Below are 13,408 nucleotides of genomic sequence, written 5' to 3' on the forward strand. Positions count from 1 at the left end.
AGTTTCAGTCACTAAGCTTATATCGACGTTTTCGTCTCTCAAAAAATGTTAAGATTCTAACCAAAAAATTCAGATGTGTGTGAAATCTTATGAGACTTAACTACTAAGGGTCATCAGTCCCTAAGCTTACACACTACTTAATCTAAATTATCCTAAGGACAAACACACACACCCATGCCCGAGGGAGGACTCGAACCTCCGCGGGGACCAGCCGCACAGTCCATGACTGCAGCGCCTCTGACCGCTCGGCTAATCCTGCGATGCTAAGATTCTAACAGATGAGGAAATAGTCCATTGGCGTTGTACGTCACAATGAGTAGGTCTTCAGTTCCTCTGATCCTAGCCATACAGAGATGTTGATGTGTGGCATCCTGCAAGGGTCACTCTTCTGATGGCTGCATCAACATCTACAGTTATGGTGAGAGGTAAACTTCCTAGCGTTCTGCTGATGACAGCAATTGCTGTTGTCAGGTTCGTGAGTAGCTTGACGATGTCCGTAAGTTCTAGTTGGGTCGTCTGCTTCGACTGCTGTCGGTTATCTTCACTTCAGACGTCACTTGGTTGTTGCTGCTGTTCAGGAAATTCTGCTCTGTCATTGTGGGCCGTGCCTCTGACTCGCTTGACGATGTCTGTTGCCAGTAAACCCCTATTAACCCTGACAGCTTGTCGTCCCGCCAAGGAAGGTCTGCCTTCATGTGGATTTTCTCCAGACGCCATGTTGCGCTGATATACTGCACACGGTGTATAAAAAAGAATGATCCGATTTCGCACGTCCATATTGCTGAAACTAATAAACATTTACAATGAATTTTGTTTTTTTACGAACGAGAAATTCAAAAAGTTTTTTTCACGCCTTTTCGTGGATGTTCAATACGCCCCCCTTAAAATGCATGGCATATCTCAATGCGGATTCAAATTGTTCCCACACTCTTGAGTTACAGCTTCCACAGCTGCTGTTACGCGATGTCTCAGTTCATTCATTGTTGTTGGTAAAGGAGGCACATAAACAAAGTCTTTTATACATTCTCACAAGAAATAACACATACAGCCACACGTCTGGTGACCTTGGAGGCCAGTAATGTAAGGCTGAATCATTTGGTCCAGTGGCACCGACCCATCGTTCAGTAACCCTTTGACCTAAATATTCCCGCACTTCAGATGCCAGTGTGGCGGTGCCCCATCCTGTTGGTAAATGAAGTCGTTCAAATCAGTCTCCAACTGTGGGAAAAGAAAGTTCTCAGCCATATCGAGATATGTGTTTCCTGTAACAGTTCAAATGGTTCAAATGGCTCTGAGCACTATGGGACTCAACATCTTAGGTCATAAGTCCCCTAGAACTTAGAACTACTTAAACCTAACTAACCTAAGGACATCACACACACCCATGCCCGAGGCAGGATTCGAACCTGCGACCGTAGCAGTCCCGCGGTTCCAGACTGCAGCGCCAGAACCGCTAGACCACCGCGGCCGGCCCTGTAACAGTAATCTCGGCAAAGTAAAATGGATCATACACCTTTTCTGACGACTGCTGTGGCAGAGCGGTTCTAGTACCTTCAGTCCGGAACCGAACTGCTGCTACAGTCGCAGGTTCGAATCCTGCCTCGGGCATGGCTGTGAGTGATGTCCTTAGGTTAGTTAGGTTTAAGTAGTTCTAAGTCTAGGGGACTGATGACCTCAGATGTTAAGTCCCATAGTGCTTAGAGCCATTTGAACCATTCATACACCTTTCCCCTTGAAACTGCAGAAAACACATTAAATTTTGGAGTGTCCCTCTCATGTTGTACAGCTTCATGTGGTTGATGTGTTCCCCATATTCTCACATTATGACGGTTCACCTTTCCATTTAAATGGAATTTTGCCTCGTCAGTAAACACTAAGCGTGGAAGAAAACCGTCATCCTCCATCTTGCCAAGAACGAAATTACAGAACTCAACTCGTTGTTGTTTGTCACCTTCACTAAGAGCTTGCAGTACCTGAATCTTGTACGGTTTCATGCGTAAACGTCGACGCAACTCACGCCAGACGGACATCGGGGGCATGGTGAGCTGTCGAGCTGCACGGAGAACGGATTTATGCAGACTCCTTGGGAAGCTATGGCCGATGCGTTCGGCGTCTGTGTCAGACACGCGTGGACGCCCCCGCGATTTGCCTTTACACTAACAACCTGTTCCTCGGAATTGTTCATGCCAGCGTCTAATGCTCTGTGCTGTAGGTGGATCCACACCAAGTACGGAAGTCACGCTGAACAGTTATAACTGACCCGCACTGCGCAAAACGTAGAACACAAGACGCTTTCGGTTCAATCCTGCGTCCGGCTATCCTGATTTAGGTTTTCCGTGATTTCCCTAAATCTCTTCATGCATAAAAGATCAGAATAACTTTTGAAACATCAACTTTACACATGAGCATTAAAACAAAACAGAATAAATAATGTCTAAACATCTTTACAAAGAAAATAACATATTATTAGAAAAATTCTACAACATAGCTCTCATTAGCTAAACACATAAAGACAGGAAAAAGACAAATAAACGAGGGTACATAAACACATAGTGGGATAACACAAGGAAAGGACAGGTTTTGCTTTATTGCAGTATTTTGCAAACAAAACTTTCTTTGCTTCTTGGAGATCTCCCTTCATTCATCATTATTCCCAAAAAGTCCTATCTATACCTCCTTCCAGTATTCTATTCCTATTTCTTTCAAAATAATTATTTCTGATTGTACAATACTCATTTCGGCCCAAATATTTTTCATATAACTTCGCAATGCATTCTTTACCTATTCTCCATAGTCAGTTTCTTATATAGTCTACCCCTCTTAAGCTAACTTAAATCTACTGAGCTCAGATGCTAAACTAAGGAACGAGGCAATGCAGCAGCACAAAACAATTAACGCAAACAGCAATGATAAAAATGCAGATTTGCGAAGCAAGCAGCATTATAGAAATTAGCAAAGCAATTGCAATATTACAACTAATATAAGGCAATGTGCAGCAAACAAGAAAAATAAATCAGTATGGTTCCTTATAAAAGTGCACGCTCGACATCCTTACCCATTTTCCCTAATCCGATGTGACCGATGACCTCTCAATTTGGTCTCCTCCCCCAAAACAACCCAACCCGACAAGACGCTTTCTGTTGTCCCAATACCCTTTTTTACTAGAAGTGGGCGCACAATGCTGCTACCTAGCGGGAACGATGTAAAACTCGAGAGTTTGCTCTTTCCAACAGTACGTTATGATTTCTTGTGATACGCCCTGTGTTACAGTTTTCTTCGGTGCCCCGGCTGGTAGTCCTCGCTGCCTCTTGCTGGCTTCCTTGTGCTTCTGGCAACCCCTGTAATTTACAGGATGGGCCTCCAGACAAAGAGGCCATTTAGCAAGGCGTCTCTCTCGTGCTCGTGTGCACAGTCTACAGTCGTGTCGTCCGCTGCACTTGACGCAAACAGACGGCATAGTGCGTTGGCGTGCCACATCGTTAAATCGTTGGCAGCAGTAACACTGTGTGGGTCCCAACTATTGACGACAAGCGCGCAAAGCCTCGTCAGTTGGAATATTTCTCGATGTTCTGCAGTGTCTTGTACTACACTCCTGGAAATTGAAATAAGAACACCGTGAATTCATTGTCCCAGGAAGGGGAAACTTTATTGACACATTCCTGGGGTCAGATACATCACATGATCACACTGACAGAACCACAGGCACATAGACACAGGCAACAGAGCATGCACAATGTCGGCAGTAGTACAGTGTATATCCACCTTTCGCAGCAATGCAGGCTGCTATTCTCCCATGGAGACGATCGTAGAGATGCTGGATGTAGTCCTGTGGAACGGCTTGCCATGCCATTTCCACCTGGCGCCTCAGTTGGACCAGCGTTCGTGCTGGACGTGCAGACCGCGTGAGACGACGCTTCATCCAGTCCCAAACATGCTCAATGGGGGACAGATCCGGAGATCTTGCTGGCCAGGGTAGTTGACTTACACCTTCTAGAGCACGTTGGGTGGCACGGGATACATGCGGATGTGCATTGTCCTGTTGGAACAGCAAGTTCCCTTGCCGGTCTAGGAATGGTAGAACGATGGGTTCGATGACGGTTTGGATGTACCGTGCACTATTCAGTGTCCCCTCGACGATCACCAGTGGTGTACGGCCATCTACATCTACATCTACATCTACATTTATACTCCGCAAGCCACCCAACGGTGTGTGGCGGAGGGCACTTTACGTGCCACTGTCATTATCTCCCTTTCCTGTTCCAGTCGCGTATGGTTCGCGGGAAGAACGACTGTCTGAAAGCCTCTGTGCGCGCTCTAATCTCTCTAATTTTACATTCGTGATCTCCTCGGGAGGTATAAGTAGGGGGAAGCAATATATTCGATACCTCATCCAGAAACGCACCCTCTCGAAACCTGGCGAGCAAGCTACACCGCGATGCAGAGCGCCTCTCTTGCAGAGTCTGCCACTTGAGTTTGTTAAACATCTCCGTAACGCTATCACGGTTACCAAATAACCCTGTGACGAAACGGGCCGCTCTTCTTTGGATCTTCTCTATCTCCTCCGTCAACCCGATCTGGTACGGATCCCACACTGATGAGCAATACTCAAGTATAGGTCGAACGAGTGTTTTGTAAGCCACCTCCTTTGTTGATGGACTACATTTTCTAAGGACTCTCCCAATGAATCTCAACCTGGTACCCGCCTTACCAACAATTAATTTTATATGATCATTCCACTTCAAATCGTTCCGCACGCATACTCCCAGATATTTTACAGAAGTAACTGCTACCAGTGTTTGTTCCGCTATCATATAATCATACAATAAAGGATCCTTCTTTCTATGTATTCGCAATACATTACATTTGTCTGTGTTAAGGGTCAGTTGCCACTCCCTGCACCAAGTGCCTATCCGCTGCAGATCTTCCTGCATTTCGCTACAATTTTCTAATGCTGCAACTTCTCTGTATACTACAGCATCATCCGCGAAAAGCCGCATGGAACTTCCGACACTATCTACTAGGTCATTTATATATATTGTGAAAAGCAATGGTCCCATAACACTCCCCTGTGGCACGCCAGAGGTTACTTTAACGTCTGTAGATGTCTCTCCATTGAGAACAACATGCTGTGTTCTGTTTGCTAAAAACTCTTCAATCCAGCCACACAGCTGGTCTGATATTCCGTAGGCTCTTACTTTGTTTATCAGACGACAGTGCGGAACTGTATCGAACGCCTTCCGGAAGTCAAGGAAAATGGCATCTACCTGGGAGCCTGTATCTAATATTTTCTGGGTTTCATGAACAAATAATGCGAGTTGGGTTTCACACGATCGCTGTTTCCGGAATCCATGTTGATTCCTACATAGTAGATTCTGAGTTTCCAAAAACGACATGATACTCGAGCAAAAGACATGTTCTAAAATTCTACAACAGATCGACGTCAGAGAGATAGGTCTATAGTTTTGCGCATCTGCTCGACGACCCTTCTTGAAGACTGGGACTACCTGTGCTCTTTTCCAATCATTTGGAACCTTCTGTTCCTCTAGAGACTTGCGGTACACGGCTGTTAGAAGGGGGGCAAGTTCTTTCGCGTACTCTGTGTAGAATCGAATTGGTATCCCGTCAGGTCCAGTGGACTTTCCTCTGTTGAGTGATTCCAGTTGCTTTTCTATTCCTTGGACACTTATTTCAATGTCAGCCATTTTTTCGTTGGTGCGAGGATTTAGAGAAGGAACTGCAGTGCGGTCTTCCTCTGTGAAACAGCTTTGGAAAAAGGTGTTTAGTATTTCAGCTTTACGCTTGTCATCCTCTGTTTCAATGCCATCATCATCCCAGAGTGTCTGGACATGATGTTTCGAGCCACTTACTGATTTAACGTAAGACCAGAACTTCCTAGGATTTTCTGTCAAGTCGGTACCTAGTATTTTACTTTCGAATTCACTGAACGCTTCACGCATAGCCCTCCTTACGCTAACTTTGACATCGTTTAGCTTCTGTTTGTCTGAGAGGTTTTGGCTGCGTTTAAACTTGGAGTGAAGCTCTCTTTGCTTTCGCAGTAGTTTCCTAACTTTGTTGTTGTACCACGGTGGGTTTTTCCCGTCCCTCACAGTTTTGCTCGGCACGTACCTGTCTAAAACGCATTTAACGGTTGCCTTGAACTTTTTCCATAAACACTCAACATTGTCAGTGTCGGAACAGAAATTTTCGTTTTGATCTGTTAGGTAGTCTGAAATCTGCCTTCTATTACTCTTGCTAAACAGATAAACCTTCCTCCCTTTTTTTATATTCCTATTAACTTCCATATTCAGGGATGCTGCAACGGCCTTATGATCACTGATTCCCTGTTCTGCACTTACAGAGTCGAAAAGTTCGGGTCTGTTTGTTATCAGTAGGTCCAAGATGTTATCTCCACGAGTCGGTTCTCTGTTTAATTGCTCGAGGTAATTTTCGGATAGTGCACTCAGTATAATGTCACTCGATGCTCTGTCCCTACCACCCGTCCTAAACATCTGAGTGTCCCAGTCTATATCTGGTAAATTGAAATCTCCACCTAAGACCATAACATGCTGAGAAAATTTATGTGAAATGTATTCCAAATTTTCTCTCAGTTGTTCTGCCACTAATGCTGCTGAGTCGGGGGGTCGGTAAAAGGAGCCAATTATTAACCTTGCTCGGTTGTTGAGTGTAACCTCCACCCATAATAATTCACAGGAACTATCCACTTCTACTTCACTACAGGATAAACTACTATAACAGCGACGAACACTCCGCCACCGGTTGCATGCAATCTATCCTTTCTAAACACCGTCTGTGCCTTTGTAAAAATTTCGGCAGAATTTATCTCTGGCTTCAGCCAGCTTTCTGTACCTATAACGATTTCAGCTTCGGTGCTTTCTATCAGCGCTTGAAGTTCCGGTACTTTACCAACGCAGCTTCGACAGTTTACAATTACAATACCGATTGCTGCTTGGTCCCCGCATGTCCTGACTTTGCCCCGCACCCGTTGAGGCTGTTGCCCTTTCTGCACTTGCCCGAGGCCATCTAACCTAAAAAACCGCCCAGCCCACGCCACACAACCCCTGCTACCCGTGTAGCCGCTTGTTGCGTGTAGTGGACTCCTGACCTATCCAGCGGAACCCGAAACCCCACCACCCTATGGCGCAAGTCGAGGAATCTGCAGCCCACATGGTCGCAGAACCGTCTCAACCTCTGATTCAGACCCTCCACTCGGCTCTGTACCAAAGGTCCGCAGTCAGTCCTGTCGACGATGCTGCAGATGGTGAGCTCTGCTTTCATCCCGCTAGCGAGACTGGCAGTCTTCACCAAATCAGATAGCCGCCGGAAGCCAGAGAGGATTTCCTCCGATCCATAGCGACACACATCATTGGTGCCGACATGAGCGACCACCTGCAGATGGGTGCACCCTGTACCCTTCATGGCATCCGGAAGGACCCTTTCCACATCTGGAATGACTCCCCCCGGTATGCACACGGAGTGCACTTTGGTTTTCTTCCCCTCCCTTGCTGCCATATCCCTAAGGGGCCCCATTACGCGCCTGACGTTGGAGCTCCCAACTACCAGTAAGCCCACCCTCTGCGACTGCCCGGATCTTGCAGACTGAGGGGCAACCTCTGGAACAGGACAAGCAGCCATGTCAGGCTGAAGATCAGTATCAGCCTGAGACAGAGCCTGAAACCGGTTCGTCAGACAAACTGGAGAGGCCTTCCGTTCAGCCCTCCGGAATGTCTTTCGCCCCCTGCCACACCTTGAGACGACCTCCCACTCTACCACAGGTGAGGGATCAGCCTCAATGCGGGCAGTATCCCGGGCAACCACAGTCGTAGTCCGATCGGGGGATGCGTGGGACGAGCTGGCCGTCCCCGACAAACCCCCATCCGGACCCCCACAGTGATGCCCATTGGCAACAGCCTCAAGCTGTGTGACCGAAGCCAACACTGCCTGAAGCTGGGAGCGAAGGGATGCCAACTCAGCCTGCATCCGAACACAGCAGTTGCAGTCCCTATCCATGCTAAAAACTGTGCAAAGAACGTCTGAACTAATCTACAGAGAGCGCAAACAAAACGACACAAAATTGAAGCGGTTATTAAAATACAAGATTGCCTAGTAAATGCAGTAATGCTGCCACTTGTGCACTGCTGACACACTGCTCGGCAGCGGAAGGAGACTACGCGATTTAACACTATTCGAGTACTAAAACGTGATGCTACAACTCTCAAATACTATAATACGCCCGAAATTTATGAATTAAACAATGCAAGTACCAAAAACACGCAAAGAAATTAAGAATTAAACTATGTAACAAATGAGTGAGCTAGGAGTATACGACTTGCTGCTGCAGCTGCTTATCCAACGGCGGCAGGGAGCACACTGACTGTGACCAACCGACACTGGCCGTTCAAAACAAAAACAGTTGACAGACGACTACGCGAATTTACACTATTCAGGTACTAAAACGCGATGCTACAACTCTCAAATACTATAATACGCCCGAAATTTATGAATTAAACAATGCAAGTACCAAAAACACGCAAAGAAATTAAGAATTAAACTATAGTGTAGGAGATCGCTCCCCACACCATGATGCCGGGTGTTGGCCCTGTGTGCCTCGGTCGTATGCAGTCCTGATTGTGGCGCTCACCTGCACGGCGCCAAACACGCATACGACCATCATTGGCACCAAGGCAGAAGCGACTCTCATCGCTGAAGACGACACGTCTCCATTCGTCCCTCCATTCACGCCTGTCACGACACCACTGGAGGCGGGCTGCACGATGTTGGGGCGTGAGCGGAAGACGGCCTAACGGTGTGCGAGACCGTAGCCCAGCTTCATGGAGACGGTTGCGAATGGACCTCGCCGATACCCCAGGAGCAACAGTGTCCCTAATTTGCTGGGAAGTGGCGGTGCGGTCCCCTACGGCACTGCGTAGGATCCTACGGTCTTGGCGTGCATCTGTGCGTCGCTGCGGTCCGGTGCCAGGTCGACGGGCACGTGCACCTTCCGCCGACCACTGGCGACAACATCGATGTACTGTGGAGACCTCACGCCCCACGTGTTGAGCAATTCGGCGGTACGTCCACCCGGCCTCCCGCATGCCCACTATACGCCCTCGCTCAAAGTCCGTCAACTGCACATACGGTTCACGTCCACGCTGTCGCGGCATGCTACCAGTGTTAAAGACTGCGATGGAACTCCGTATGCGACGGCAAACTGGCTGACACTGACGGCGGCGGTGCACAAATGCTGCGCAGCTAGCGCCATTCGACGGCCAACACCGCGGTTCCTGGTGTGTCCGCTGTGCCGTGCGTGTGATCATTGCTTGTACAGCCCTCTCGCAGTGTCCGGAGCAAGTATGGTGGGTCTGACACACCGGTGTCAATGTGTTCTTTTTTCCATTTCCAGGAGTGTATAACAGCTCACCAGGAGGTCTTCCTCTACTTGCTTGGGTAGTACAGTAGTCCACAGCAGTAGCCGTGAAACAAACAGCTTCAAGTTCTGCTTTTAGTTCTTCGTTAGTCATTTATTAGAGATGCTGTAGATAGCTGCCTTCAATATCTGCGGCCTGACCATGGAAAAGGTGAAGTACGGTAACCCTCTCGCTCCTACCGTATCCATGACTTTGACGTAATCTTCTATCGATGTTAAAGTCTGGCGGTGAAGAGACATTTGCAATTATTCTTTAACCGGTCATACAGCTGTTTGTACGTATCTGGTTACTGCAGCAGGATAGATCTCCTGTTGCTTAGACTGTGGCTCTTGACTTGCTTGAGTTGTAATATCTCCAGCTTGACAGCCATCACATTTAGCTACGAGAAGCTCTTCTCAGAGCAGTTGAGAAGGCAGCAGAGGGAAGGTGATGTAATGTGGTGTGAGGTACCAATGACAGATGACTTGTTCGGTAAGGGTATCGTGGGGAAGACCGCCTATGCCCTATATTGTGGTCCTCTTCCGCGACTGGCTGCTGCTTTCTGAAGTAGCGCGCCAGAATGACAACTCCCGTTATTAATATTAGAAAAACTAAACAATGAATTTACTTGCCTTTCATGCAAAAGCATCTCTAAATAGCAGACTATCATTATATAATTTCAAAAGTGTTAATAAGCAGCAGAATAATAAACAACTGCTAAACGAAAAGGCAGACGAAGCACTTGGTAGATCTTTGGATGGTGCCTAATTTGGATGGCGGGCGAAGTGGTTCGGCTCTAAGATCAGAGCTGGTTTGGCAGTCTCGGAACACAGACATGTTGTCTGCCTTGGTCGGTATCGGATAACAACTTAATTAACAATCTCTAGTTTTCTGGACATGTAACTGAGAACAATTTGATAGTAACTACGCAATTACGCCGTTCATTAATGTATTTATTTTCTATGAAAGTGCGAAGAATGGAGATGACTTGTGATTCATAAAGTGGATTGTAATTCTGTAGTACCTCGTGTTCTGATAATTAAAAAAACGAGTAGCATCCCATATAAATACACTAATTGAAGATTTAATTATTTGTGCAGTATCGGTTCCTCGCTAAGAGTTTATTACAGCCCAAGGATGACGGATTCACGACCTACGTGCTGTTTTCTGCTCACGAGACAACAACTGTAGAAGGCTGCAGGTTGGTGAACATTAATTAGAACTTATGCATTCTACTCAGGGCGGCGGAAGCAAATGGGCACCTCACGCGTACCGCTGTCTTAGAACAAACGAGCTCAGTGACACATCATCTGTGTAAAACAGAAGAGCTATGAAGGAGAGAAAATTTCGAGTGAAGGGGTTTATTACATACACGTGGACCTCTCTCTAGCCCTCTCTTCTTCCACTTGCCTTAGATTGTCTTCCTGAACTGCTTCATATCTGTTGCTGGTCCTCACCTCTGGCACTTCGGGGACTTATTTGTGTTTCGCCTGCCTCTTCTTCGGCGTGTTAGTGACGCCGTATTCATCAGCGACAGCCTAGCGTGCTGTCATGTTATCATCTTTTCCTTTTCGCCCGAAGGCCTTCACAGGAACAGAACGACAGAATTCCATTTCCTCTTCGCTGGAAAATGAGGACCGTTTTTACAAATTCCGCTTTATTCATTTTTTAAATATTTTTTTTCTTAACAAAAACTGTTCAGCTTCCTCTAAAAGCCTATGCACCCGGCTTTAGGAAAACTTGCTTTATTCCACACTTTCAGAACAGAGAATACAGCCCGTTTCTGCAAAACTTGCCTCATGCAAAACTCACTTTATACTATTTAACTTGCCGAAGCCGTTAGAGGTATTCCTGAATATACACTCTGAAGATACTGTAAAAGTTGTCTTTGATGTTTTTTCAGCAGATGTGTGCACTGAAATATAGTTTAGTAGGATTTATGTGCTTGTAATTGATCTCATAACTACTGTGAAAAAGTTAAGTTGATCTACAAGGTCAATTCTAGTTACTGATTTTTTCTTTTTGGTTTTCGGGAGTTGTGTTCTGGCTTTTCTTCTAGAATTCAGTGTATCGGTTTCTCAACATTTCATGCTGCTGTTTCGTATTTGTTGTCATTCATTTTATTTTCCCGTTTTTCTTTACATTTTGGTTTCTCGCCGTCCAAAACCCCAACTTTCCTGCTCTTGTCCAGCGAGAATCAGTAGTTAAGAATAAAATGAACGCTATTTTATAATAGTATGACTTCACCATCACTTTACCGTAATGCAATTTAAAGGTTGTCTGTGCTTTTCTACTCGCATAAACTACGATAGTAGTTGATGGTAGGAGATGAGGTACTGGCAGAAGTAAAGCTGTGAGGACGGGGTGTGAGTCGTGCTTGGGTAGCTCAGTTGGTTGAGCACTTGCCCGCGAAAGGCAAGGGTCCCGAGTTCGAGTCTCGGTCCGGCACACAGTTTTAACCTGCCAGGAAGTCTCAGTGAATGAAGCAGACTTCATAACAGATTTGTACACTAGATTATTCGGGAGATTATGATCTACGGGCAGACCGAAAAGCAAATGGTATCTTTGTGGTCAGATTAAAGCTCCGTATAGTGTCAGTTAAGCTACAGAAATTTTCTATGACATCGATATAAGCAGATTTTCCAGAGGCTACTTACCGCGAGAAGCTACGTTTAATACTCGACCTCGAGTCCCGCTTCCGTTCTGCACGGCTGCCGGCATCAACGGAAGACAGTGGGGTGAAGCGCTGTTTGCGTCGCAGCACAAAAACAAGCACAACTCGCGTGCCGTCGACCGGCACAGTTCGCTGGCCTCCGGAAGCAACGAGCTCCACGCATGCGCGCGGCCAAGGTTCCAACGTTGAATGTCAACACCGGGCCCAAAGTGATGTGCAGTGTAGCAACTACACTACATAGAGACGTGTGTCCCGGGAACTGGAAGAGGTAGTCGTAGTCACAAGACGTTGGCGTATTCGGATGCATTACACCTTGCAGACTTCTAATATTGCTATCATTATTCCACGTTGTGTGATGTTGATTTAAGCAGCCTGGCTTCTTTGGAGTGAGATAAGGACTCAAGCCATTACAAGGCTCCTTTGAAATTAGTTAAGGGCTCAAGACATTATTTTCAAAAGAGATTTCGTCATATTTTCCACAGATCATTTGCAAAACACATACGATACGGAACAAACAAGCTCACAGATTATTAACACAGTTACTTTTATATCTGGGAACACGCTGCGCACTGACAGAATAGCAAACACAAACGTGAAAAATATTGCTGTTTTAAAATAGCAAGCATGTATGCAATTCTGTTACGCTGTAACCCTCTTGAGTAGCCATAATTCTGCCGCATTTACATATCAGTATCGTTAAAACCTGATTTACCTTCTTTTTCTTCATACTAATGTGTTTTAAGGTTGGGTTTGCGTTATACCAAACACTTATTGTCTTTTTATGGCGCCACCGCTACGGTCTCAGGTTCGAATCCTGCCTCAGGCATGGATGTGTGGGACGTCCTTAGGTTCGTTACGTTTAAGTAGTCCTAAGTTCTAGGGGACTGATGACCTCAGATGTTAAGTCCCATAGTGCTCAGAGCCATTTTTTTTGTCTTTTTATCAAAAACATGTTACGTCACTGCTGTAGCATCATTAAAAAGTTTATCACGAATTATTCTGAAATTAATCTTGATCATTTCATTTTGTCGTGAGAAGTATGAATTGTGCCTGCAGCATCAAAAAATGATGCACTACGTAAGGACAGTGCAAAAGAAGTGCAAACGGAAAATGAATTAGTGTAGTAATAAGAACTACGAGGGTCATTTCAAAACTTCTGCATACTATAAGATAGCACTGAAGAAAATAATTTATTTTTACAAAATACCTTTACAGGCCTTCAGTACAATTTCCATTCTCGCTTATGACAACTTCTCAACGTTTTGGCAACTTTTGTATTGAGGATAGAGCACACTTTTAAACTGTCTTA

At 45.8% G+C, this 13,408-nt stretch overlaps 1 protein-coding gene across 1 annotated transcript in view; it reads right to left on the reverse strand.

Moving 5' to 3' along the window:
* The window catches only part of LOC126191013 (hydroxylysine kinase), a 196,353-nt gene extending 184,161 nt beyond the window's left edge, over positions 1-12,192 (reverse strand). The window contains exon 1 of the mRNA XM_049931700.1: positions 12,083-12,192. The gene's annotated coding sequence lies outside the window, so the exon portion shown is untranslated. The remainder of the gene's footprint in view (positions 1-12,082) is intronic.
* Between the last annotated feature and the right edge of the window lie 1,216 nt (positions 12,193-13,408).

The sequence above is a fragment of the Schistocerca cancellata genome, chromosome 6, assembly GCF_023864275.1.
Source record: "Schistocerca cancellata isolate TAMUIC-IGC-003103 chromosome 6, iqSchCanc2.1, whole genome shotgun sequence".
Taxonomy (NCBI): Eukaryota; Metazoa; Arthropoda; class Insecta; order Orthoptera; family Acrididae; genus Schistocerca; species Schistocerca cancellata.